General features: G+C 48.3%; 2 long non-coding RNA genes across 2 annotated transcripts in view; both read left to right on the top strand.

The window, feature by feature from the left end:
• Nucleotides 1-10,488, top strand: part of LOC104912851 — a 22,713-nt gene extending 12,225 nt beyond the window's left edge. The window contains exons 2-4 of the long non-coding RNA XR_004161063.1: nucleotides 1,483-1,647; nucleotides 5,579-5,816; nucleotides 5,991-10,488. This is a non-coding gene — a long non-coding RNA (uncharacterized LOC104912851). The remainder of the gene's footprint in view (nucleotides 1-1,482; nucleotides 1,648-5,578; nucleotides 5,817-5,990) is intronic.
• Nucleotides 10,489-12,137: 1,649 nt separating this feature from the next.
• On the top strand, nucleotides 12,138-24,336 carry LOC116217097. The gene is made up of 2 exons (XR_004161064.1): nucleotides 12,138-12,621; nucleotides 12,891-24,336. It is a non-coding gene; the product is annotated as an uncharacterized LOC116217097 (long non-coding RNA).
• Nucleotides 24,337-27,039: the final 2,703 nt, after the last annotated feature.

A 27,039-nucleotide genomic window follows, 5' to 3' on the forward strand; every position in this document is an offset into this window, starting at 1 on the left:
CGCTTCTCTGCCTGTCGCTTCTCGCCTGCGCTTCTCTGCCTGCGCTTCTCATCTCAGCGTTGTGTAAGGCCGATCCACTATCAATTTCACATTCTCTCTCCTTATAAAATTCTGTTGATACCATATTTAGTAAATTACTTTGTTTTACCTCAGATTGTTGCCACTGTTTTCAATTATTTCGGGGTCCCTTATTTCTTTTCCCGGGGGCGCGGATCCGCGGATCCCTCCGCCCTTCTAGTCACGGAACCGGGCCGAACCAGCCCGTAAACCGTTGACAGGAACCTAAACCTGGGGTAGGGATCGCTCGTTCTTAACCTGGTGGCTTGAAGTCCAAAGGATCTCAAGGACCAGCAATGGGTCGCGTTTGCTCCACGGAGGCTCAGTGGGTAACCAGACGCTCAGTGGAATCTTTAGGACAGGGAAATGAGGCAGGGACCAGGCAGCTGGCTTTGATGATGGAGAATGCTTGAGGCTGCCGGGCTTCCACGTGTCATGAGGAGGCAGGAGTGGCAAAAATCCCTCCTTACTCTCCCTTATCGCCTGGGGTTTTGGCTTTGCCAACTGCTGCCCCTGACCCTACAGCGCTAAGGGTGAGACAGCCCCTGCAGTGCCAGGCAGCTGTTTGTCCCCCCGGGCATGGAGCTGTGCAGCCGCAGCCCCACGTGGGTGTTGTCGGTTCCCCTAAGCACCTTCCAACAAAAAGGGGATTATCTATAGCTTGTTAGAGTCCTTGCGGGGAGGGAGAATAAGGCTCTTTGCTCTGAAACGTTCTCTTCCCTGGGATTACAAGATAATGCATATGAAACGACATTAGCTCAGCCAGGTTTATGGATTATTTGAAAATCAAATTCTTTTAATCTCATCCACCATCTGGCACCGGTGGAGCAGCCAGCTTGCTGCCACTTCTACCCTGCCTGTGTCAGAGCGAGGGGACGCGGCATCCGTGCGCCCTGGCACCAGTGCCAGCTTTGTCCCCGTTTTTCTGACAGATAGAGGTGACAAGTCCCAGGAGCCATGTAAAGGGGTGAGGCTAGGTGACAGCCCTGCCTTCTCTCAGGGCACAGCCAGTCCCTTCTGCTGTTTGGTTGTATCTTGGTTGGTTTTCTTTTTTTTTGGGGGGATGAGGAACACAAAGCCAGGCACGCTGCAGCACTGCTCAGCTCTCATGTCTGTGTCATGAGTTGCTTTGCCCTCTTTGCTGAGCTTCAGTAGGACCATCCATCTTCCCTGCCTGCTCCAGAACGCTGCTGCACCTACTACCAAGGAGCATTATAATCTCAGTGCCCATTTAACATAAATAAAAAGCCTTCTGGGACAATAGGTCACGGTTATACAATTTAGCTCAAGTAGAAAAAGGGCCTTTATAGCTATGAATATATGAATACTTAAAATATATATGTAACATTGGTTAACACTGGGACGTGTAAGCATAATATATATATAGCGCTGGGCTAACGGTTTGCTCCTTGGCTCCCTTTTCAGAAGGCTGTGGCTGTTCTGCCTGTCAGCTCCATCCCAACAGCAATTTGTGGCTGGAGTCACAATTCTGCACTGATACGGAGAGTGGTCGTCATGGACAGAGGGACGCTGAGCAGCTCCATGGGGATTGGGATGCAAGCAGTGTGGATGCAGTGCCTCTGCCTGCAGGTAAGGGATGGCACGTGGAGCCAGCAGCTTGCATGCAGCAATTTGCTGTTGTGGTTTGCGTGCCCTGAGGATGGTTACGTGCAATAAAAAGGGAAAAACAAACAGCAAGAAGAAAAATCAGTGGTTTTAGAGACAGAGAAACATTGTTTCTGTAGGTGATTACTAATTACACAATTACAATGTTGTCTGTATCATGAGGATTATTTGTATTTTTAGTACATTGTAGTTTTAATTAAAACAAATCCTTAGATTGTTTTTACCCTCCTTTGTAATGGAAATCCTTTTTTTATTATTATTATTATTATTAGGGCCGAAGAATAAATTAATTGTGTAATTAGTGACTATTACTTTGTCAATTCTGGAAGGGTTCTTTCCAGGTTGTACGTGTGTGTGGTGGCTACAAAAGGGTTGTAAAAAGCTGTTTGGTACCGAGACTCCCTGGAAATAACTGTCTGTGGCTGGGGTTGCTGCTGGAGGTATGGATTTGGCAGCACAGCCAGCGAGAGGAATGTGGAAAACCTCTGCCAGGGCTGGCAGGGGGGGAGGCTGTCAAACCTCAATGGTGTCCCCTTGCTTACTGCTTGCAACTAAATGTGTTTTACTCTGATGTAGAAATGCCTTCCAGAAAGCATCCTCAAGCTTTCCATAAACAAGAACTGGTGAAGCTGTGACTGCTTCCACATGCTCCTGCTGGTGGTGCAAGTGAAGCTGTAGGGTAAGATTTCAGCGTGCACCATCCGTTGTTGCTGCTGGTGGCACATTACCCTGTGCCCTGCCATGCGTAGGGTACATAGCAGATTCCAGGCAGGAAAAAAAGAATTTAGCATGCAGGGAGTGATAGGGTCTTAATAGATCTGCACTTATTATTTGGGGAAAAAAAAGAATCAGGATTACAGGCTTATGAGGGATTAGCAAGCATGAATGCCTATTTCTGCATATACTGCTCCTTTGTAAATCCATTGTGCCACTACACTGATATAGAGTTATACCATTATAAGCATGATATCAGTGTATCTGATAGCCTTGATTAGAAGATCCAGCAGCTGTGCTAAGAAAAACAGCCCTGCAGGGCTTTCCCACTAGTGTACTGATTGTATCTTGCTTAGGGCCACAGAAATGACCGGAGGGATGGAACACCTCCCCTACAAGGACAGGCTGAGAGCTGGGGCTGTGCAGCCTGGAGGAGAGAAGGCTCTGGGGAGACCTTAGAGCAGTCTCTCAGTATCTATAAGGGGCTGTATGACAGAAGGGGACACTCTTTAGTAGGATCTATTGTGATAGGACAAGGGAAATGGTTTCAAACTAAAAGAAAGGAGATTTAGGCTGGATATAAGGAAGAAGTTTTTTGCAATAAGGATGATGAGGCACTGGCACAGGTTGCCCGGAGAGGTGGTGGGTGCTCCATTCCTGCAGACACTCCAGGTCAGGCTGGATGGAGCTCTGACCACCTGATCTGTAGGTGTTTCTGTTCAGTGCAGGGGAGTTGGACCAGATGGCCTCGAAGGGTCCCTTCCAGCTCATGATTCAGCTGTGAAACCACCACGGTTTCCATTGGACAGGCACCTTGTGAGTATCACCCCTGCCCCTGTAGGGTTTGGATCACTTGTTGAAGTGATCAGATTGAGGCTTGAAATATGCCAGCTGTGCCCTCTCCTGGGTGGTTTAAAGCAGCAGAAGGGAAATGAACGCATGGGGATCCTCAGGTATCTCTGCACTCAGATGCGGTGGTAGAGACATTGGGCTGTGAAGAGGTGCTCAGGTCACTTGGGTATATATGCAAACGTCTTTCAGCTGTGGCTGAAACTGTGTTTCTAGGCATGGCTAAAATATGAAAAGATCCTCATAACTGTGGTATGTCTGTTGGCTTCAAATACTGCATGCCCTCAGGGGTGTCTCAGCTCTTGGAGCCATCTGGAAAGGATAAGAAATCAGTGCAGACCTGGGCAGCTTTATCAGCCTGTAGCTGCTGCCCGCCGTGTCAGTGTGGACAACCTAACCTCTGACTTTGGGCTTACCTAGAGATGGTTGTTGTATGCAGAGATGTGCTGAACAGAGTATGGAGTGTTTATGTTATGTCGAGGACTCCACGTGCACATGGATGTTTGATTTTTCACTAAAGATTTTTCTCTCTAATTCAAACGTAATTTTTTTTCCAGGGAAATGTAATAATAAGAGGCTGTGTGTTTCTAAGTAAATAGCAGCCTTTGCTTGGTAGACAACCCAGTGTTTGGTTTGAATGAGGTTCCTGCTTTGCTGACTCTGGGAGTCACACAGCAATAAAGTGAGGGCCCCTTGTTGCTGGAGCCAAGGGCAGCACGACCCTCCAGCTGCCAGCAGGAAGGAGGTCTCTGAGCTCTCAGACCTGGCTCTGTTCCCTGCTCTCTGCCACTCAACCATCACCGAACAGGGCAGTGTCCCAGGAGTGACCCCAGCGCTGGGGACAGCTGTCCCTCTCTACAGAGTCTCCTCAGTGCTGCTGCTCTCGTGCCTCTTCGTGATTTCAGCAAGGAAACTTAGATCCACCTGATCAGACTTGAGTGCTTTGGAATTCCATTTATCCTGTGTATTGTGCCAGGCTTCTGCCACTTCCAGTGCTTAGATCAGTGTTGAATGTGAGATTCCAACATCACTTAAAGTGGTTGGGTAAGTGGTGTCCTATTTTCCTCCCCCTAGGACTGTATATCTGTGGGCTAGTTTGTTGTTTGTTTGTTTTTTCCTTAACCATGCTTAAAATTTCTTTTGGCCGTAGTCTCTTTTTGTGATGTAAGTGTTCTGACAAATCTGACTCTATGTTGCACAGCAGTTCTGCATGAATGAACCAGGTAGGTCAAGCAATCTTCCTCTCTGCTTCCTTCCCCAAAGTTGAAAAAAAAAACAACAAAAGAATGACCCCACAACAACAAACCTGGTGTGCAGGACCCAGTGTGTGCTGGAGACCCTACAATAATAAACCTGTGTGCACAGCCCAGTGCTGATGAGCACTGACATAGCTTCAAATGTAGTGATGTTCCTGCTGATGTGTCCCTTCTGAGGACATCAGCATCAGCAATCCTTTTAGCTGTGAAGCAGGGAGGATGACTCATGAACCGTCCCGACGCAAACAGTGTCAGTACCTTGATGGTCCATCAGGTTTCCAACTTGCGTCAGCAAAACCGGAGGTGAAGAGGGAAATGAGAGTGACAACACGACCTGAGTTTGAGGAGAGGAGGGCAAGTGCTATGGAAAATAAAACTCCTGCTGAGCCTGTGTCCCCACTCTTCACCAGCCCCATAGTGCAGGGAGAGCCAGCTCTCAGACCTTCAGGCACAGAATGTTCCTGTCACTTGTAGACATTACGAATGTTGACTCTTGACATATTCTCCAATGGGCTCCAAATTCTTTCTCTGCCAACAGCCTGAAAGCATCTTCCCTGCCTCTCTGCAGAGGCTTTCCGGGCATTGTGGGACATGTGTCCTCATGAGTTGGCCTGGGAGTTTGTTCTCCTTTGCAAATCCCTCTCTAGAGTCCCATTCAGCCTCCAGTGCCACCCCTTTTCCCCTGCTGTCCCTCCTTAGGGATTTGTTAGGATGGTCCTGCCTTGGCAGGTGTGGCAAAGTTCTCTTTAAGAAGAGCACAAGTGCTTGGAGAAGTTCAGTTTGCAGTGAATCATGGGCTGCTGGTGCAAGAAACCTTCTTTTGTCAAGGCCAGAAGCAGACCAGAAATGGTGAATGCGAGAAGGCTGCTAAGAGCAAACTTCAGATGATGTGAATGCACTTGCAATAATTAATGGCTCTTTTTATCTGAAGGTGCTTAAAACTGACATCTTCTGGAGCCATGAGAATGAGATCTTTGGGATAAACAAGGAAGAGTGTTTCTTTTTTTTAAAGATGTTTCAACCAATATAAGAATTTAACATATCCCTGTGCATCTATCCCTGTTTGAAACCCTTAGGAGAAGAAAAACTGGTGAGAGAGAAAAGGCTTGGTTTGGATCCAAAGGCAGCCGGGCTGGAGCACGACCTGTGATTCAGATGTCACCTTTGCTGAGTGCTGAACGGGGTGAAGAGCCCCCTGTTCCTGCTGCAGGGAGCTTCCCACACCTGTATCCTTCCATCCTCCATTACTTGCCCAAGTCTGGTGGGATACCCTTCCCCCAGGTAGCAAACCTGATAGAGCTACAGGGAGGACAGGTGAGTATTGAACTGGAGCTGAGCTGTAATGATCCTAAAAAAATTAAATCTGGCTTTAGATGCCCCAGCTGGATCTTAAAAAGGGTTTCACTGTTCCTAAAGCAAAAATGTAAGAGAATGCTCTGCATCTGTTTACCATGCAGAAGGGTCAAAAAAGGCTCTTTCCCCCCCCAGGGTCCCTGCAGTTTCTCTACCAGAATTAAAAGGCACACGCAGAGCTGTAGCAGCAGGGTGAGGAGGAGAGCAGAGCAGAGGGAACAGAAGCACCAAGCCTTCGTTTCATCCCACCTGCGCTGCGGTGCTGACTTGCCCCGAAGAGTCGCAGGAAAATCCTGTGTAAATGGAACATAAATGTTTTATGAATTCAACCCTGGTGGAGTAAATTAAAGGGTCATTAATGGCCTCATTAAAGAGCTTTGCACTTTGTTCTGAATTATGAAAGCTGTCGTGCAATGTTCAACTAAATGGAGTTTTCGTTGAGATTTTGAAACTCTTTAACTAGTTTTCTCCCCCTCCTCCATTCGTTTCTTCCCTTTTTTTTTTGTTGTTGATGAGAAATGTCTTTTGAGGGAGCCGCCTGTAGTGCTACAAACTAGATTTCAATTATAAATCTTCTTATGCTCCACTAATTGCCCAGAATTTTTCTTGAGAGCTGCCTGAGGTTAATGCTGATGAAGAAAGAACCCTTTTGTCTTTTCTTGAACTGGGGCCTCCCTCACTGCTTCTGGCAAGACATCAAGCTGGGAATTACCTCCAGTGACACCCAGATGGTACATGGAAGGGACGACAGATGAGTTGGTCGCAGCAGCTTCTTGGCTCACCGCGGGCTGGGGAGAAGCCTTCAGATTCTCCAGGGCTGCCAGCTGACCCTGGCCCAGAAAAGTGTTAGAGTCCATCTCCTCCATTTCACTCTTCCGCTCCAAAAGAGTGGCAGTGCACTGGCACAGCTGCCCAGGGAGGTGGTGGAGTCGCTGTCCCCAGAGGTGTTCAAGAACCGTGGGGATGTGGCACTGAGGGATGTGGTCAGTGGACGTGGCAGGGGTGAGTCAACAGTTGGACTAGACAATCTTAGGGATCTTTTCCAGCAAAAACCTACCCCGTTAATGCTCGTTTCTTTGACTTGTTGACTTGCCCTCTGCAAATTCTTTGCACAGTGACACGACAAATTAAACCCCTTATTAACTAATTAAGCTATTTCTCCAACCAGGCAGGAAGGCGAGAGGAGGTTGTTATTCTTTCTATTTTTAAATACCAGCAAGAGACACATGTGTCTGAGATGCGTGGTGGACGGCTCCAGCTGAGCTGTACCGCTGCAGCCTGACACCTCTACAACAAAACCCATCAGGGCTGGAACTTGCTTGTTTTTCTGTTTAGTTTGTACATCTGGGAGAAATTTCGGTGTCCAGAAAGGCTTCCTGAACCTCTGGATGTTGAAGAACCACGGAGATGTGGCACTGAGGGATATGTGGTTAGTAGGCATGGTGGGGATGGGTCGACAGTTGGACTGGATGATCTTAGAGATCTTTTTTAACCTTGATTCTACGATTCTTTAATGGGCCTTGTAGCTCGGGGCAGGCACAGAGCTCAATAGTGCAGCCTGCGAGCACACGTTTGCTTTGAAGTTGATGAAGTTTTCTGTCATTTTAGCAAAATCAGAGCTGAGCAGCAACCTGCCCTATACTAGGGATGTCCTCTTCTGGCCTCCTTGCAGCTCCATCATCACTCTTGCTTCTGAGCACGGCACCATGCACAGACCCGAACACGGGCAGGTGTGACCCTTCCTGGGTCTGTGGGCTGGAAGGGGCTCGGAGCTGTGATGGTCCACACTTGCAGAGGGTTTGGGGTGAGTGCTGTGGTGGGAGTGCCTGCAGAGTGTGCTGTGGCTTCAGGGATTGCTGTGTGGCTGGGAGCTGGGATGGAGGGGTTTGTGATTTTCCCATGAGAAGTCCCTAGCTGGTGGCATGGTGGAAGGGTGGAAGGGTTCTTGGGAGAACACAGCACGGCTGGTGCAGCCCTGGGTGTAGAGAGCGTCATGTATTTGTCCTGGTCTGCACAGATAGGAGATGAGAGGGCAAAGGGAGCCTGAAGGCTCCTTGGGCAGAGAGATGGATGCAGGCACACCTGGGGAACCCCAGAAATGCTTTGCTGTGCTGTTTTCAGTGAAGTGACTGATGGGGGCGGATTGAGGGAGGAGGATGGATATGGGTGGGGAGCAGATTTAGGAAATGATTTCATCATTGATTAAATGTTCTACGTGCTGAGACTTTGCAGAGGTTGGGGAAAGAGCAGCGAGAGGATGTCACCAAAAGATCTCATTGCCAGCTGAAGGGAAAAGAGATGGAGCTTGTGAGGTCCTTGGCCATGCAAAGCCACACTGGGAGAATGTGGGTGCAGCAGGGACAGCAAATCCCACCTCACCCATGCCTGAAAATCTTTCCCCTATTTAATGCATTACTGCCTGCTTATTCCTATAACAAATAACTGAGTCAGCGGGAGAAAACCAAATGTAATTTATGTCTCAGTCCAAGCAAATAGCAAAGGCTGCCAAATCCGACAATAAAAAAAAACCACAGTGATCTCAGATGTTTCTCTCCTCTATATTAAGAGGGAGCAGCACAGCGTTTGGCCGTGGTGCCGATATGGGGGGACAGGAGCATGCAGGGGACAGCCTTGTGCAGCACTCTGTGCAGGGTGTGCTGAGGGATAGAGGCCTGGGAAAGAACACCTCAGCTCTGCACTGCTCCCAGCCCAGCTGTAGGTGCATAATGGTACCAAAAAGGCGTTTTGCTGTGCAGTGGCACGGAGCTGATGTCCCCACCACGTGCCTGTCCTGACATAAGTGATATTGAACCCTTCTGGGTTTCCAGCAGTGCTTGTAGATGGCTGAGAGGGATTAAAGGAAAGGTACGTAGGCACTTTGATTAACTGCTTTCCTAGAAGAAGGCATTTAGTGAGCACAACTGAGCTATAAATACCCTATAATGTTGCTCTAATACATGAAACAAAATAGTTGATGTTGAGCTGGAATGAGGTTGTATTGTTTTCTCTGTTCATCACTGAGCTGTGAAATTCCAACTTTGTAGGGTGTGCATTTGGTGCGTGCTGGGTCCATGTAGAGAGCAGGGGAACAGGGTGCCCAGGGCCAGCTCTCCTTTAGATGTGTGCTTCGTTCCCTTACTTGCTTTTTGGCCATACAAACCACAGAACAGCAGAAGGGAGAGGAAAGAAACATTTTTCCTGGTCTGTGCTAAGAACAATTTGGTCTCGTTATAATCTGATTTCACCTGTTACTAATTTTCCTCTGGTTGTGAGGGCTTGGAATTGTTTGTTTGGTAAATGAAGAGGGAAGAAGAGCTGTTGGATGTTGTTCAGTGTGAGGTAATGATGGTGAGGGCACTCCAGGTGACATGAGTGGTGCTGGGGGTGGGAGAAAACTCTGACCCCATGCAGTGCCCTATGGGGTTCAGAATGGGGCAGAGGGCATCCCCATTGCCTCCCATCCCTGCAGCGTGAGTGGGACTCCTTACTCCTTTATGGAGCTGTGGTGGGGAAATAGGAAAGCACAGATGTATGGGGAATTCCCAACACGATGCCAAGTCCCCACCCTCCAGATCAGTTTGCATCCCCCCATTGCTATCCTTCTTAGTGTAGTAGTCCCGTTGCTGTGACAAATAGTTTGGGTGATGTGAGCTGCTGAAAAGAAATGACTTTATTAGGCGAAAACAGCCTGTGAACCTCCTGGAACAAGCAGACTGTTTAAGTGACTCCAGATTGCACGGGAAGGCGGCTGCTCCCCTAAATCCCACAGCGTGCCTCAGCCGGGCTGCAGCATTGCATGGCACAGAGCATCGCCCTGCACGGCACAGCTACTGCCTGAGGATGGAGCAAGTGTGAATAAATCCTCAGCGCCAGAGCTGTTTTAGCATGCCTCTAATTGGAGCCATAAAGTTAAACCTGGCCACTTAGGGTTCTGCTGGGAACTGGGGCTTCCATTTGCAGGCTCCCCCGTGCAGCTAAAGGGCACCGTGCTTGCTAATAGGCGTTAAATTGGAGCATCACTTTTTAATAAGCCTCCTAATGGCATGATGCAGCTCCTTGGCAGCTCTGGGCTGCCTCCATTACGGTACCCACATGCTGGGGTGAGTGATGGAAGGTGGAGGTGGTGCCAGGTACCAGAAGGTTGGAGATGCACAGAGCCAAGGATGCACCCAGCTCCTGTGCTCCCCTGTGTACTCCATCAACTTCGTTGTCAGGACTGCCCCTACCATCAGACCAACCTCATCATTGGGACCATCCTCTCTGCGATGGCGATGTTCCTCCTGTGTGCATCACCATCCCTGCTCTTGGGCTGTCAGAGCAATTCCAGATTTTGCCTTTCTCCTGCTTGAGACTGAGCAGGATTTGAAGTGGTGCCCGACTGAGCTCAGCCCTGTCCCTGGCTGCAGGATGGGGATGCCTTGGGGATGATGCTGCTGAGCCCCGGGGGACAGGCAATGGGTCCAAGTGCCCGCCTGACTGCTGCTATTTCTGCACAATATTTCTGCTTTGCTGTGCATGATAAGCTGCATCTGAGATGGTTCAGACTGGAGGAGATGAGGATCGAGGGGGGGAGACCTTACTGCTCTCTACAACTCCCTGAAAGGAGGTTGTGGCCAGGTTGGGGACCTCTTCTCCCAGGTAGCAGTGATAGGATGAGAAGGAATGGCCTCAAGTTGGTACAGGGGAGGTTCAGATTTGATATTAGGAAGAAATTTTTCTCAGAACAAGTGGTGAGGCATTGCAACAGCCTGCCCAGGGAGGTGGTGGAGTCACTGTTCCTGGAGGTGCTCACAAGGAAAGGGGAGCTGTAATACGTAGGGATGTGGTTTAGTGGGCAATGGTGGTGGTAGGTGGGCGGCTGGATTAGATAATCTTAGAGATCATTTCTAACCTCAGTGATTGTATGACTGATGAAATGTGAAGCCTGTCTGTCCCCCCCATTCCAAAGGGGTTCCTCTGATCCTGTGACATAAGTGACATTGGGGATGTGACTGAGAACTGTCCCGGCAAACACAGCTGGCTGGATCCAGGAGGGAAGTTTCCAGGCTGCTTTTGCAGAAAGGGCTGGGTTCCCAAGGAACAGGCTTTATTTTTATATAATCCCTCTGCTTTGGGAAGTTGGAGGGGGTTTGTTGTTAGTAATTCAGAGGAGGGTGGTTAGAAGCGCTGTGCTGGCCTAGAGATGAGTGTGCCTTCAGATTTAACAAGAGGCAGAGAGCATTTGCTCAAACTCTGCTCCCCTTGGGGATGGGACAGGGCAGGACTGAGGCAGATGGGATTTGTCACCTCCAGACCAGCAAATCGGAGACCAAAGCGGTGGAAGGGAATGGATGCAATTTTTGTCAGCTCCATCCGCGCTGGCGAATGCAGATCATGAATTACACACCCGCCAGATGACAGGCTGACATTTTAGCTCCAAACATTCTTCTATAATTAGAGAATCTAATGCAATACAGGGAATGGCTCCATTTTACACACACATTATCGTAATGCCTTTAAATAAGATAATTGATTATGCCTCTGCATAAGAAAGTAAAATATTCGGTGTAATTAAAACCGACATTCAGATTTTGGCATGCTGACAGGTGAGGCCATGTGTCATTTTATAAATCCTTAAAGTGATATTCACACCCACATTCGAGTTTCTGAAGTTTAGGGAAAAGAAGAAAAGAAATCCTCAGTGCGGAGTTGTTTTCTTTTTAATCCCGAGTTCAAATGTGTTTTGAAGAGAGGGATTTCTTTTTATTTTTTTTCCTTCTGCTCTCATTTGTCTTCATTTCAGCCTCGTATCATCAGCTGACAAAGCCCTGCAGTCATGCTCTGTGAGCAGGGATGCCCAATCCTCTGAGGAGATGCAGGTTTCAGCACCAAACCTCTGTCTGATCCTGATGAGCTCTCGTGCAGCACAGACCTTTGTGTTGGAGGTGGGAAGAGCACCTTGTGGTGCAGCAGCTGCTAAAAGCCCTGACATCCCAATGAGGGATGAATGAGAAACCCCATCCTTGTGGGATGGATGAAGGCATGGGCCAGCTGAGAGTGGGGTGACATGGGGACAGGGCCCCGGGGACTGCTGTCACTTGGGTTAAATGCTCCTGTTCCTCTTTTATAGAGCTTTTATGCCAAGGAGTGAGGATTTGTTGCTTCTCCCATCCGTTTCTGTGGCTGGAGGTGCCTTGTGAATTGCACTTCTGAGACAACCAGGTGCCCAGAACTGCTCAGGACCACCTATGAAACTTATGCTGCTGAGACTCCATCTTGCTGGTAATGGAGGTTTGTAAGACAACTCCCCACCGCAGTGGGGTCGTGGCTCCTGCAGTCACTGGGTTGATGGTAGGGCCGGAGGTTGGGATTCTCAGTTGTGAGAAATCCTCTAAGTCAAGGCTGATGCTAACCTGCTGCTTCAATATTTGCCAACTGCTGCATCTTGAACCTTTGCAAATAGAGCCTTGAATACTTTCAGCATATTTAAATCTATCCTTATTGTCCCATAGCATGTTTCTGGTGAGATTTGGGGAAGATCTGGGCAAAGAACCTCTGTCCTTTCTGCTTTCCCTGCATCCCTGTCCTCTTTGAAGGTGACACGCTGCTGTACCAAAGCCGTGAAGGTTTAAACTGACAGCTCCCAGCCTCAAAGCTGGCTGTAGAAGCCAAATCCAGCTTCCTCCATACCATTGCATCCTGACTTGGCTGGACAGAGTGAGGGCAGGGATTGCCCATAAGCACCACATTGGAGAACCCTCCCTGGAAGGATGTGAGCTAAGAGGAGGTGCTTCTTCATCTCAATCCTCATCCATATTACCATTCCCATCCTACTCCTACCTCCATCACCATCTATAACCCCATCTCCTTCCCCATCTATAACCTTGCCTCCCTCCCCATCCGTAACTTCATCTCCTTCCTCATCCCTGTTCTCACCCATGACCCCATTCCTATCCCCAACCCCATTTCTACCTATATCTCCCCATCTCTGTTCTCATTCCCATTCTTATCCATAACGCCACCTTACCCCCATCCCTTTCAATCCCCTTTGTGCAGGACTCTGATGAAGGCAGGAGGAGGAGGAGAGGCCGAGGCGGCGGGCAGCTGCCTGCTCCATTGCCATTAGCGATGCGCTCTGCTTTCTCCCCCCACTTAGGCCATTATTCCAGGCTCACAGGGCTGTGGTTGGCAGTGCGGGCGCCGGGCCCCGCAGGGATGCAGGCCCAGCAGCCAGCCCTCACGTCTTCCTCTGCTCTTAAGTGGGCTGGTAAAGGAAACCACCCCCCTGTGCCTGGAGAGCAGAGCCGTGTTAAGCCGGCTTGTTTAAAAGCACTGCAGCTTTCTTTTGGCACTGTGACAAGCGGGGACGATGGCAAAAAGTCTCTTTTCTCGCTGCCCCATCACTTCTTATTGTGTGATGCTAACAGGGCAGCGCATCACTGCAGCCCTCCCCATGCACCCAGCTCCTCCAGGTCAATCATATGCGCAAGACTCTGGTGATGACATCCTGCTGCCAAGTGTCGCATCACCAGCTCAGCTGCTGTCCCCCGGTGCTGTCTCACGTTTGGCACCTGTGCTCCCCATTTCCTCCACCCGCACCAGCTTCTCACCCTCGCACACCCCCAGTGATGATGCAGTGCGCGGAGGAGCAGCGTTAGTCACCGTTCTGTAGGAAGAAGGCTGCGAGCAGAGGAGGAGGAGAAGTGAAGCCACAGTGCGGAGCCAACAACCATCCCTCTACGTGTGGTTGGGGCTGAAATAATGGCACTGGGCTCAGGCAGTGCCCTGGAGCTGGCCAAGTGGGCAAATCCAGCTAGGATGACCCACAGAGGGGGAAGCGGTGTGGGAGCACAGGAACCAGAGCTGCTGAAATGTTTCCCCTGGGATGGAGCTGGGATGGATTTCCTGAGCATCCTTTCCTCGATAGATGGAGCCTGTTGGGGAGAGGGTGGCTGAAGGAGATGAGCTGACAACAGGGCAGTGAGATGCCTTGGGGGTCTGTGGAGAGGTCTCTGCAGAGGCGTCTCCTGGGGATGTTCCCAAAGCCATTCTCTGCCTGGTCCAGGGCCACTGCATGTTCCTGGATGAGAAACGTGAAGCTCAGCCCTGAGATGAGCTCTGCTTAACAGCCACTTCCCTACTTGCAGCTTCAAAGTCCTGCAGTGTGTGGGCACCAGACTGGAGGAGAGATCAACCATAGAACACCATCTCCTTTCTTGCAAATAAGCCTCAGTCCAGCCAGCAACAAAGCAGCAGCTGCCCTATTTCCAGGGCCGGTGGGAGTGCAAAGCCCTCTCCTCCTCATATTCATCGTTGTCAGCTGCAGATTCTGCTGTAGCCTCCAACTGCATGTAAGTCAGGACTGTGCCATGCAAATGGATGGGACTCAAGAAGCATCCTGCACCACGAGCTGCTGCCAGGACCTGCTCTGTGTTTTCATGTCACACATGTCCATGTGTCTGCATCTAAGCCTGTTCTTGACTTGCCCAGTACACACAGGGATGCTGTGCATGCTCCATACTTTATGTATGTTAACTTTTCATTGTATCCAGACCCTCTTCCATCACGTGCGTCATCAGGTTGCTGATTGCTTTCCCCATGGTGGTCTGGAATGTGAAGACCAATGGGGTGCCAATGTACCTGTGGACCCTGGGACACCAATGCACTGGTGGAGAGTTAATGAATCACAACATCACTTATGCATTAACTTCTTTGAAATGCAAAGCACTCCCTTGATATTTCAGCATTTTCCACCCAGTCCAAAGCAAAACCCGATAGGTAGAGAACAGTAGGGAGCTGCACAAGGTAACACTTCCACCTTGTGTCTGGTACAACGATTGCATCAGCATTCATTACAATGGAACTTGCTGCCCTTTAAAGCAGTTCAGCACATGCTGTATCTTCAGCTTTCCTGCTTCTGATCAGCTCTGCACTGAACTGCTTCCTTGCATGCATTCAAAACAGTTTGTAATTAACAATCACATTGTTTTCCTTTGAACATCAACAGAGATACAGAAAACAGAGATTGAGAGCTGAGATGTTGGTACGACTGGGTATTATTCTGCTTTCATGAAATGGCTTTTCCTATTTTGCTGCAAATTTAGTGCTGATGAGAAGCTGGGCCAGTGTGCAGGCAGCCGGGAGGCTTCACTCACCACCTCATGGACAAATTTCTCTCCTATCACTATGGGGAAGCAGGAAATTTGAGCTTGGATGCCCTGTTACCTTTGCCTACGCTGAATGCATTCTGGACACCATTGCCCCATTCACAAAATACACTCAGCAGAAAAACCTGCAGAGAAGGATGAGGAAAACTAAGATTGTGCAGGCTCCTGAGCTACGCAGCGTGTTGGAGCAGAGCGGCTGCGTCGAAGCCTTGGCTCTGTGAACAAGAAGCAGATTACAAACTTCTTCAGTTCTGGTGCAGAGCTTGGATGGGAGGATTGCTCCCTCCATCTGTTCTTCACATAGGCAATCTGCCTTCGAAAGCCATCACTGCTTAAGTATGGAGGAAGCGTAAATGCAGGAGCACCTGAATATTGTTTAACAGATGGGGACACACATTTTTCAGGCAGAGATTTCCTTTCCATTGCCCCACTTATTTCAGAGGTGTTTTTCAGGACCATCCTTCCAGCGCCTGGGAATAGGATCCCAGCCTGCAGTTTGTGGCGACGGTAGTTAATTCTCAGCAGCTAACTTTGCTGAGAACACTCTTGTGACATTTGTGAAATTTGCTTTCATCTCCTTCCCTTCCAACTAAGCTCACATTTTTCATCAAAGCCTTCCAAGAGGCATCACACTCCATGCCACACTCTCCACCCTGGGAGCAAAGTGGCTGGAGTTCATCTGTGCCATTCTGAAATGCTCAAGCAAACCGATAGAGCACACAGCCAGGCTGCAGCCTGCGAATGCCTCTGCCCACATGCACATCTTCTCTCCCTGCAGGAGCTGCTCTTCTGTTGATGATGCTCACTTGTTCTCGCCCCTTTTGCATTAGTACGTACGGCACTTTCAGCTTCATCAACCCAAGGACGACTACAAATCTTCCAATGGGAATGCTGTTGTAGACTGCTGAGTGGCAGAAAGGAAATTACTTTTCTTTGCAACTTTTTGATGATTCCATGCAAACAGATGGTGGACCCCATACCTCAGGGACTGCACACTGAAGCCACCACCTCACTGAGTTGGTGAAACCAACAGAAATGTGTCATATGGACCCCCACAGAGCCCATCTACTGAGAGAAGTCACAGCTGGCAAAGAGGAGGAAGAAAGAACTGAAAATATAGGCACAGAGGATGGACCTCAAATTTCTCAGTTTTCATCTCACTTCCCCTTCCCATTCTTTAGTCATCGTATTCTTTCCGGAAGAAAGTGGCTGTTGGAAAACAGAGAGAGAAGACGACAAACACTGCTGTGGAATTATTTAACGAGCCAGAATGAATTGCATTTGAAATCATTTAAATGGGATCTGGGAGTATTTAACTGCAGCGCAGGAACTTAACAAGAGTGGGAAAGGATTTTGTGCTAATTGCTGGCAATGATATACCTACGGAGAGAGAACATGCAGCAATTAGTAAGCAGGGCTGTAATTTCAGCCCAAGGTCCCTGCATGCCCTGGAATATGGCATGGATTATCTGCTGAAAGGAAGACAGGGGCCTTGGTCTGCATGTGACCAAAGGGCAGAAGATGAGGTTCTCATTAAGAAGTCATTAGCCAAGATTGTCACACAAGAGATGGGTCTGCTCAGACCCCACTGCACCCTTCCCAACCTAACTTGGCTCAAATTGACAAAACTGAAGGAAACCCAAAGCCCCATCCCAACATGTGCTGTGCTGCTTGGTCCCTTCCCACCTGCAGGGACTCATCCTGCCACCAGCCCTTGCTCCAAGCTGTGAGTCTACACAGAGCGCAGTGGGATGACCACCAACTTGGCCACTGCTTGCTGGGCAAGGAAGCCAGGGCATCCTTGGTGCTTGTAGGTTTGGGAAGCAGGGTGAGCAGGAAGCTGAGCTGGAGAACAAGGACATGTCCTTCCTATAGAAATACCCATACAGTCCAGACTGTATGATGCCACTGTTCTGATCCTGCAAACTTCAGGCACAATCGATGTCCACCAACACGTCCACAACCCCAGCCCCGAAAGAATCATCTGAAACAGCGCCTGGTGAGACCAGGTGTTCTCACTATGGGCTAAGGCAGAAAGCCACCCTGCCTGGCTGAGCCTCTGCCACCTGACTGAGGCACACAGCCTCTGACAGCCTCTGCTCATTGTTTTCTATCTCCATTCTCTCCCTGCGATGCCTCTGTCTTTGGTTTTTGTCTTTCAATCAGTTTTCATCTCAGTAATTCCCATTCAATGGTTAGTCTCTGATCTTTCTAATTGAGATCAGAGCTTCATGTAATAGGGAGGGGGGAGGGAGACTATTTTTAATTTGCTACGTTCCCATTAATAACAAGTTCTAATTAAAAAACCTCCATCTTCCATCCTCCCAAGTTCAGAGGAAAACTCTGCGACTTCTGTTGGAATCTTCTCCTGATAAATTGGTACCACAGCCTCCTAGAACAGCTGGTCCTCTTTAGCAGGCATCGTAATTAATGGGAATAATAAATGCATTCAAAGCAGGTTCGTAACCTTCCTTTCTGTGCACTCAGGCTTCTCTTTGCTTTGTGAGAGAGACACATCAGCATCTCCACTTCACAAACAGGCCCAGCAGAGCTGCCTAATTCTAAGAAGCCCAGATGCCAGTGGTAGCCACTGGGCCATCACAGCCCCTGTGATACCCTTTGTGCAGGGCTCCATTTACACCAGCTGCTGGCAGGGGCTGCCTTGGGCTGCAGATCAGCTGTGCTAGTGGTGGACAGACTCTTGCTCTCCCTCTTTGCTTTTGTTCATCGCTACTGAGTTAATGGATTTGTCTCAGGAGCAGCCAAACCGGGAGCCATCAACACAGATATCCCCAAGATGAGCAATCTGTCCTGAGCAGTGATTTCAATTAAAGGGTCATTAGCGTGAAATCTTATCCCACCCAGCTCCCATTTGCCAGGAGGAGGTCCTTTTCCCCGTCCCAAGCCTGTTCTGCGGTTAGAGCGTGCTGCTCCTGCTAGAGCCCTCCCGTTTTGCTAAAACACAGCAGCTGCTGCTAATAAACAAACATATTGATCATAGAGATATGGGCTGTCAGGGACTTAATTCATAAATGAAACGTACTGGGGAGTGCCTGGTGGGAGAGGGCTGTGCTTGGAGAGCTCGAGGTCAAGATGGTGCCTGGAGGTGGGAGCAGAAGCTGCTTAGCACTGGGGTTGGTGTTAAGAGTTCAAAGGCTGAATTTGTTCATGGTACAGAAAGGAGCAGGGCAAATTTCTCCCCTGTCATTATGGGCCATCAGTGACAGAGAGGGATGTGTTGTGGGGAAGGGCTCCAGTTCCTTCCTACTGAAACATTTGGGTTAACCCAACCATTTGGGGCTAATTTAAGAAGACCATCAAATATTCTCCAAAAGCCAATCGTAAAGTCCTAGAAGGATCTGAGGCTTGGAGAGAAATAGGTGCTGCCTGCCTGCTGAAATCTGTGATGCTGGGATGGCAGAGCATCATGTCAGAAACTCCATCAGTACAGAGGAGGGGACAGGAGCAGAGCTGCAGGTTTCCAATTTTCCTACCCTCCTGACAGCAGTTTTCCTGATTTGGGTCAAATTTTCCCTCCACCTATAGACAGTAAAACTCTCTTTTTGTGTGAGATTAGGACTGTGTCACTGAGATACTAATGGCTGCCACTGTTTCTAAACTGTTGTTATTGTTTAGCATCTTATCAAAACAAGGTACAATCAACTCACAGGTGGATTCCACACAGCCAGGGACTGTAATTACGACAGGTGTGTATTTGAAATACCCTTTACAGGTGCAATAAATTACAATGAAACAGCCAAGGATGGAGGTTGAACTGTAACAGGCTGCCATACTTTTGGTATTACCATGCCAAAAGCTGTCGTTGAAATAGGCCTTGGTATTTATGGTCCTGGGTAGTGGAGGCTTTGCTAAGATTCTGATGAATGAACTTCCAAGGACAGGAATAGCTGTCAGTCTGAAATATTTATCAGTCTGAACTCTCTGTGCGATTCATGCCATGGTTTTGCTACCTCCATTTTTCTTCCCGTCTGCTTGCTTTGAAGCTCAGGTTCCCTGGGCACCAGGTATTCAGCACTGCTGAGTGCTGTGCTACCTCCTGCCCCTGGGGCCATGTTTTGGGCTCACCAAAGGAATTCCTGCTCCCCTGCAGTGCAGGAGATGGAGGCCATGTCTAGATGACTTCATGCTTTCCCCAGCATGTGTCCGGATGCTGCTGCTGCAATGCCTTTGCTGTGGGATTCCCACATCCCTCTGGCTAAGGAGAGGTCAAAGGAGCTTCGGGGCATGCAAATATGACGGGCACTGCAGCCTTGGTAGTAGATCCATGCATGAAGGAAAAGGAAGGTGGGTTTGCTGAGTAGGCTTCAGAAAAGCCTGAGAACCAGGATTTCTGTGCAAAGGCAAAGCCTGATCTCACCAACTGGGAGTTTCCGTGCTCCTCGGGTCTCCAAGGCACCCGAAGCTTGCAACTTAATAAAAGTCTAAACATTATCTTCTGAAAGAAGGAATGAAAACTCCCAGTGAATCACCTGCAGCAAATGCCAGCAAAGCACGTTTCCTTGAGGTTTCTTGAAGCTACCTCTGAAAGGTCAGATCTCTCAGTGAGACAAAAAGCTCTCTTCTCCCTCCTAGCTGTTCCATCAATACTTTTTTTTTTTTCTCCATTTATTTTTATCTTCCCGTTCAGGAAAACATACATAAAGAAAAAAAAAATGCTGCTTCCCATGACAGCAGCTAAGTCCAAAGCTCAGTCTTAGACTAAGAGCTCAGTCCAAAGACCCCAATACACTTTAGGAGCAATAGAGGAGGTGAGGAGACCCTAGTGATGATCAGGGCAATGCAAAGTCAGCTGTGAAGTTGGATGCAGAGGGGACAGCTGATATTCTCCACTCAGAATCAAAGCAAGAGTCTTGTCCAGACATGTTCCCTTCAGCCAGGGGATCTGGCCGGCTCCGAGCACCTGATCAGCTGTGGGTGTCCCCGTTTATGGCAGGGGAGCTGGACTGACGGCTTCTTCCAGCAGCCAGCTCACAGGGTCTGGGCGTGGGCAAGGGGGAAGGAGGCCCCACCTCCTGGCGAGAGAGCAGGAGCTCTGCAGGGAGGATGTGTCTCCTCTCTCACTCATGCACTTAATGACTCTCCACTGAGTTAATCGTGCAGTACAATTCAAGGGTAATATTCCTAACCGCACCGCTGGGCCCTCAGCGATACCTCCAGCTGCGGCACACCTCCACCTGCTGACACCATCCCTCCTTTTTCCCCATCTCATCTCTCTTGGTCATTATGGCCTTTGTCCAACAAAGCACTTAAACAGGTGTTCCCCTGAGCAAGTAACCCAGCCTTCTCCATGCGGTGAATCCCGAAGGCCGTGCAGGAGGCATCTGGCCACCTCTGCCCTCTGCACACCTGGGGTTTTTTGGTGTAGAAGAGCACTGGGGCCAAGGGCAGAGCAGATGGAAGACCCTTGGCTGATCTTCTCGCTGTGTTCTGCAGTCCTGACATCTGTTCGTGTGTGACAAGGGGAATAAATCACTAAGGATTTCCTGCCTGGACTTGGGGAACCTGAATGCTGCTGAAGGCTGAGGTCCTTTGGTTTGCTCAGCCCAGAGAAGAGGAGGCTGAGGGGAGGCTGCAGGGCAGCCTACAGTTCCCTCATGACCTACAGCTTCCTTATGGCCTACACCTTCCTCGTGGCCTACATCCCCTCCATGGCAACCTACAGCTTCTTCATGGCCTACATCCCCTCCGTGGCAGCATACAGCCCCCTCACGGCCTGCAGTCCCCTCATGGCAGCCTACAGCTTCCCCAAAGGGAAGAGAGGGGCAGGCAGTGCTCTCAGCCATACGGTCTGATTTTGGGGACTTGATGATCCTTATGGGTCCCTTCCAATTTAGGATATTCTATGATTCTGTGCTTCTATAAAGTGCGCGAGCCCTCCGTGCAGAACATGATTCTTGCTACCAAAATGTCTCCTGTATGACCAGAACCAAAATCTCTGCATTTCACCCCAAAAGCACCAGACTCAAGGTTAGCTCCATGCACCAGTGCAGTATCTCTGCTGCTCAGCTCGGTAACAAGCCGCAGATAAGACAGTGGGGCTTACATTTCAGGACTTAAATATTCAATTAATCAATGGAATATTCCATTAGTGTAATAATCACTTGGCATTGGCTGATCTATCGGTACATCTCAGCTGGGCCTCGCAAATTGATTTCTGATGAAGTTCTAATTGACTGCACAGGCAGAAGAGGACCTGTCTGAGCATATTGAAGTGGGGTCTGTGGAGGCTCTGGCAGTACCACCTCCCCACAAGGAAGGGGAAGGAGAGGGGGAAGGTGTGATTTATGCCCCATTTATCAAGCAGCCTCTACCCTATCCTGTTTTATTGGTCCCAAGTGAAGTATGAGAGCTTACAGCTTTAATGTGGAAATTTGCAGGCAGCTGGAGACCCCAGTGAGCTGCTGACAGAATCACAGAATCACTGACAGCTGCTTGTCACTTGTGCTGTGGGTGCCGGGGGGACCTTAAATCCTGAGCCTCTCAACACGGGATGCAGCCGTGGATCAGGTCACATTCAAAGTGCTGAGGTTTCCTCCAGAGCACTCCACTCTCCATAAAGCCATACCAGCAAAGCCATGGGTGTTTCTTTCCTGTTGATGTGGCTTAGATCTTCTGGGAGCTGGGGTGCATGGAGGGGGACAGCATGTCCTCCTTGGCTATCCTGGAGCCCTGAACCCTGTGTTCTGCCCTCCCTGAGCCTGGTAATAGCATGTCTCCTTTGCAAAGTTATGAGCTTTGTCAGGCAAGTTTGTGGGCACCTTGGGTTGTAACTCCAGTATGTCTCCAATATGTCTCCAAAGGATCTGCCATAAGGGCTCAGGCAAACTCTGTCCCTGCAGTCTGGCAGTGCACTTCTATTGCTAGGGTAGATGCTGTAGGAGAGCCAAGGCGAGGTCTGTGATGTACCTGAATGTAGAGGCACACAGAATATCATAGAATATCCCAAGGTGGGGAGACCCCAATTCCCACCCTCACAGGACAAGGGTTAGGCTGCCTGGAGATGTGTGTTGCACCAGAGTATGGTTCTTCAGTGAAGGTCCATGCAGTCTGACTGACAGCCCCATTTTGCTCCTGAGAACATCACTTGTGACCTACTGGCTCCTTCTGAGCTCTCCTGGTGGGAAGAGGGCACTATGCCAGGTCTCTGAAGCACGCCTGACTCTGCTTCTCCTTCAGCACGCATGGAGACCTAATGGTTGAGCTGGGCATGAGGAAGGTGATGGATAGTGATTTCATGAAAATTGAAAACAACACCATCAACAAAACCAATCAGTGCATGTGTGGCTGGCTGCTGAGTTTTAAGAGAAACGGCTGTGTTTTTCAAACACACAGAAGTGACTGTAACTTCCTCTCCATCCTCTACCTACATTAACTTAAGAGAGAGCCAGGTGCTTAAAGGTTGCTTGGTAGGCAATGGCTGTTCTGTAAAGGGCTACTCATCTCTAACAGAGATAGCTTTTCTTTTATTGAACATCATCCAGAGTGGCTGAAACCTGATAAAAAAATCCAGAGTGATAGCTTTCTTTTTTTTTTTCCTTCCTATTTCCAGTGAGGAATAATAACCAGCAAAATAAAAAAGGCAATTGTCTCGCTGTATGCACTGCTTTAAGCAAAGGCTTTCTGTGGCAGGGTTTGCAGCTTAGGTAAATGTCCAATTAGAAAGATTTTGAAGAAAGGCCTTGTTTGAACATGTCCCCCCCACACCATTTCCATTTCCAGTATTTCTAGCCTCATCTATTTGTTATATGGGAAGGAGATTTAAGAGGATGAAGCTGCATGTGTGGGGCTTAGGTGACAGAATTATCCTTGGGAAAATCAGATTCGGGTGGAAAGTGGCAACATTTAGTGAAATGGCTTAGCAGGCAATATTGGTGGACACTTGGTACGTGGACACTTAGACTTGATGATTTCAGAGGTCTTTTCCAATTTAATTATTTTATGATTCAGTGATTTTATGATTCTACAAATATGTTTTTGTGTGGTGGTCCCTGGGACATGGAGATGTGAGACACATTAGGTTGATTCTGCTTCCTTGCAGCAAGGACAAATGCACTGAGATTTATGGAAAAGGGGTTTCTGGCTCTAAAAAAAATGGAAATAAATTTTACATGGGGATGATGATTCCTGTTCACCTCGAACCTAGGGTGACAAGCTGCGAATCAAAGCCTTTCTGTGGTTGTAGCTGCGGGTTGCTTCAGAGCAGTCTTGACTGATGAGGTTTGACTGATTCCTAGTTTGTTTGTTTTTGTTGTTTTCCAAATGACTGTTTTTAATTACTCGATGAGCAGAGCCAGAAGTACAAAAGTACAACCAGCAATGGAAATGCGTCTGAGCGGGGCTGCAAACGGGGTAGACAAAGCCCACGCTTATGGCACGTGGGGATATTTCTGCACAGCAGCTTCATCTGCACAGGATTGCACACATTTCTCACCACTCCTTGGGCACCACGAAATGTAGAGATGTGATGCACACTGAGATGAGTCCTCTCCGATCCTTAGAAAATCCACCAGGATTGAATTTGGCCATACTCACGAGCATCTGGTACATATATCTGCTATAGAAAGAGTAGACCCTGTTCTTCAAAGCTGTCAGCCCTATTTTTACCCACAACATGAAGTTCAATTAAAAATTACATTATATGTCTCCCAGATACGTGTTTCTCTCGTCTCTCTCCTTTTTTTCCAAGCTGTGCGACATATGGGGCAACCACACTGCGTGTGCTCAGAAAGCATGTCCAGTCCTCAGCATGTCATAGATTCCCACACAAATATGGAGGCTATTAAGTAGAAGTTATTAAGTGTCATTTCTAATATACTGGAATGTGACAAGGAAGGATTTATTTTTATGCTGGTGCCTCGGCCATCAGAGCAGTGGTGGGTGCGCGGTTTTTCTCCACTGTTGGAGCTCAGCAGAGTGGTTTCATTGACCTCTACCTCCCATTTGGTCCCTGCTTGGGATGTTCTTGGGCTGGAACTAATGACATAGTGTGGTTTAAACTTGGAAAAAGTGACGCTGAACATTTGAGGATATCAAAACCCGTATGGAGAAGCAGATGTAGCCCAAATGCTCATCCTGAATTGAAAGAGGACACACGGCCCAGCTGAGTTATGGACCAAGACAGGAACCACTTCTGATAAACTTCTCAAATTCCATCTCAGAGATGGGCAATGGAAACCACTGGTATGTGTAAGCACTACAGGTTGTTTAATCCTTCCACCCCCAACCCTACTCTGATTGAAGACCATGCCTGGAGTCAACTTTTCTTGTCAGAAGCGGAATTTCAGTCTTTCTAATAAAAACACTCTTCTTCTCCATGTTCTGCACTGTTTTCTGGGTGATGAAATGCAGTTCCTCTCCTAAATGAAGCTATAGGCAGTTTATTAGCCTGCCTAATTAACCCATAATCAGCGTTTCGTTCTCCTTTAATCACAGGCTGCTCACACCCTCGGTTCACAGAGTGCAACCACGCTACAGCACATGTATTTATAAAGGGAAAAAAAACATGAAATGTTCCACATGCCATGACCTCTATTTACAGGGATAATGTCAGTGCATTCAGGCACTGAATGGGGATGACTGGGGGTGGAGTGCTGGGGTGGCTGCAAGGCTGACTAGGTGCATCCGGGTGGCGAATGGCTGGCTGTCATTGATAGTTGGGATGTAGGCAGCTGGGGATGGAGCAGTGCCTCCTATCTCCATCCCTGCACTGTAGGACTGTCTCCCAGTGATCTAGCTTTCTGGCAGTGATCCTTCCACAAAACTACACCACATCTGCTGAAAACAACGTATTCCTGAGACAACACCTGTGGCTTTTCATTTGTTAATTCTTCCTCTCCTTGCACACCCAGTGCCACCTCCCTCAGCACTGCCTCCTGCCCTTCCAGATCCTCATGGGCGGATGCTCCGTTCTCCGCTCTAGCCAAACAAAATAGACTCAGCTTTCTTAACATTTCCTTGTAAATCAGGTTTCTGATTATTGCTGCTGCCCCCTGAACTCCCTCCAATTTGTCACTCTATTCCCGATGCTGCGGTGCGCCGACCATGAAGAGACAATGTTTGAAAACATCCTCAACCCAGGCGACGATCTAACGAGGCAGTGTATAAAAATATCGTTACATGGTGAGCTGAAGGCATTGTGCAGCTCTGTAATCATTTTCAAGATGGTAAAATCATTCTGCAAGGACAGCCTGTCTCCACTCTGATAAAATCAGGGCCAGAAAAGCAGTCCAGCTTGGAGGAACAAATTGCAAACTTGGTTGTTTTTTTTTTTTTTTGGCGAGGATTTATTTTTAAATAAGGGAGCTGTCATAAAGTGGGACAGCTGTTGGGAAGATCAGGTATGAATAAAACCATTCCTTCCAGCCTGCTCGCCCTCTACATATCCACAAGATCTGTTTTGTACAGAAGGAGATGAAGAAAATGCATCATGCCAAGAAGATGGCCAGGAGATGGACGATAAGTTGACATTTGAGCCTGGGGTACTGCTAGAGTCATAGAACCACAGAATCATTTGAGTTGGAAGGGGCCCTTCGAGGCCATCTGGTCCAACTCCCCTGCACTGAACAGGAACACCTACAGCTGATCAGGTGCTCAGAGCCCCATCTATGCCTGATCTGCAGTGTCTGCAGGGATGGGGCACCCACCAACCTGGACAACCTGTGCCAGTGCCTCACCACTCTTCCTTCCACCCAATATAAATCTCCCCTCTTTTCATTTGAGACCATTTCCCCTTATCCTATTGAGATGATTCCAGCTTGACATCCTACACTTTGCCCATCTCTGGGGCACCCGGATGTTAAAGGCTTCACAAACAACCTTAACATCCTCCCACCCTGCATCCTCCCAGCTTCTTCCAACTCACGTGCACTGTGTGCTTTGCTTCTCTTCCTCCCCATTATTTTCCTTCCTTTCATCATTCCTGCCTCATATGCCGGGAAAAGGTGAATTTAATTCTAGGCTAATGAAATGCGTAATGTATTTCTTGAAGAATTGCAGTCTGAGTTAAGAGGGTATACTGCCTTTTGCTAAACCTCTTGTGGTGATTTTTTAAATTTTTTTTTTTTTCTCTCTCTGTCTTTGTCTTTGTAAATGCATATTGTGTGAGTGCTCTGTGCATTTACAGAATGCTCAGAACATTGTCCTCAGTGGCCATTGTTTGGGTTAATTTGTGCTGCGTTGGGCATCACCAATGGAATAGATCCAAAGCCCTGGTGATGTAAATCTTCTTGATTTAAAAAAAAAAAAAAAGAGAGAGAGAGAGAGAGAGAAGTAAAAACTTAAAAAAAGAAAATAAAAAAAAAAATTGTAGTGAATCCCAAAGAGAGAAGATTTTAGGACATTTTGCACCCATTGCTCGCTCCTGGCAAGGAAGGCTGGGATGATTTGGGGTTGGTTAGCACAAACCTTTCATCTGTTTGCAGAGAGAAGGAAAATTAAATCTCATGGCCTGTTTGTGAGAGGAAATTGCCCAGAATAGCTCTGACAGAATAAGCTATTCCACAATAGCTCCCCATGCGGACACTCGAGCTACTTTGTTCCAGGCTAATTAGTGTGCTTCCAAGCGGAGTAATTACTTTGGAAGGGAAATCTCTCTTCTCCCACAAAGAGTGTCTACACAGAGGTAGTAGCTATTTGGGAATGGCACAGATGAGCCATTGCTCCTCTGTTGACCAGCATTACCTTGTTGACACATCTTGGGCTTGGAGAGATCCCACCTGCAGGTAAGGTGCTCTGGGGGATGTTTGGAGAAGGGCTGGGGGAAGGAGATAGCACTGTGGTGTACCTATCTGGTTGTCTAGGCGAGGTGGGCTTGTGGAGTCCTCCTGTGCTTTCCTATGCATCCCAGAAGAGATGATTCAGAAATTAGAAAAAAATAACACCAAACCTGTTGTTTCATGTCCTTTTTTTTTTTTTTTTTTCATTCCACAGCTTTATGGCCGTGTTATTAAATGTCTGCTCTAAGGGCTTATTTTTCTCTCAGAACGTCTCACTTTTTTTCTAAAAGCATTTTTTTTTTT

The sequence above is a fragment of the Meleagris gallopavo genome, chromosome 12, assembly GCF_000146605.3.
Source record: "Meleagris gallopavo isolate NT-WF06-2002-E0010 breed Aviagen turkey brand Nicholas breeding stock chromosome 12, Turkey_5.1, whole genome shotgun sequence".
NCBI classification, from domain to species: domain Eukaryota; kingdom Metazoa; phylum Chordata; class Aves; order Galliformes; family Phasianidae; genus Meleagris; species Meleagris gallopavo.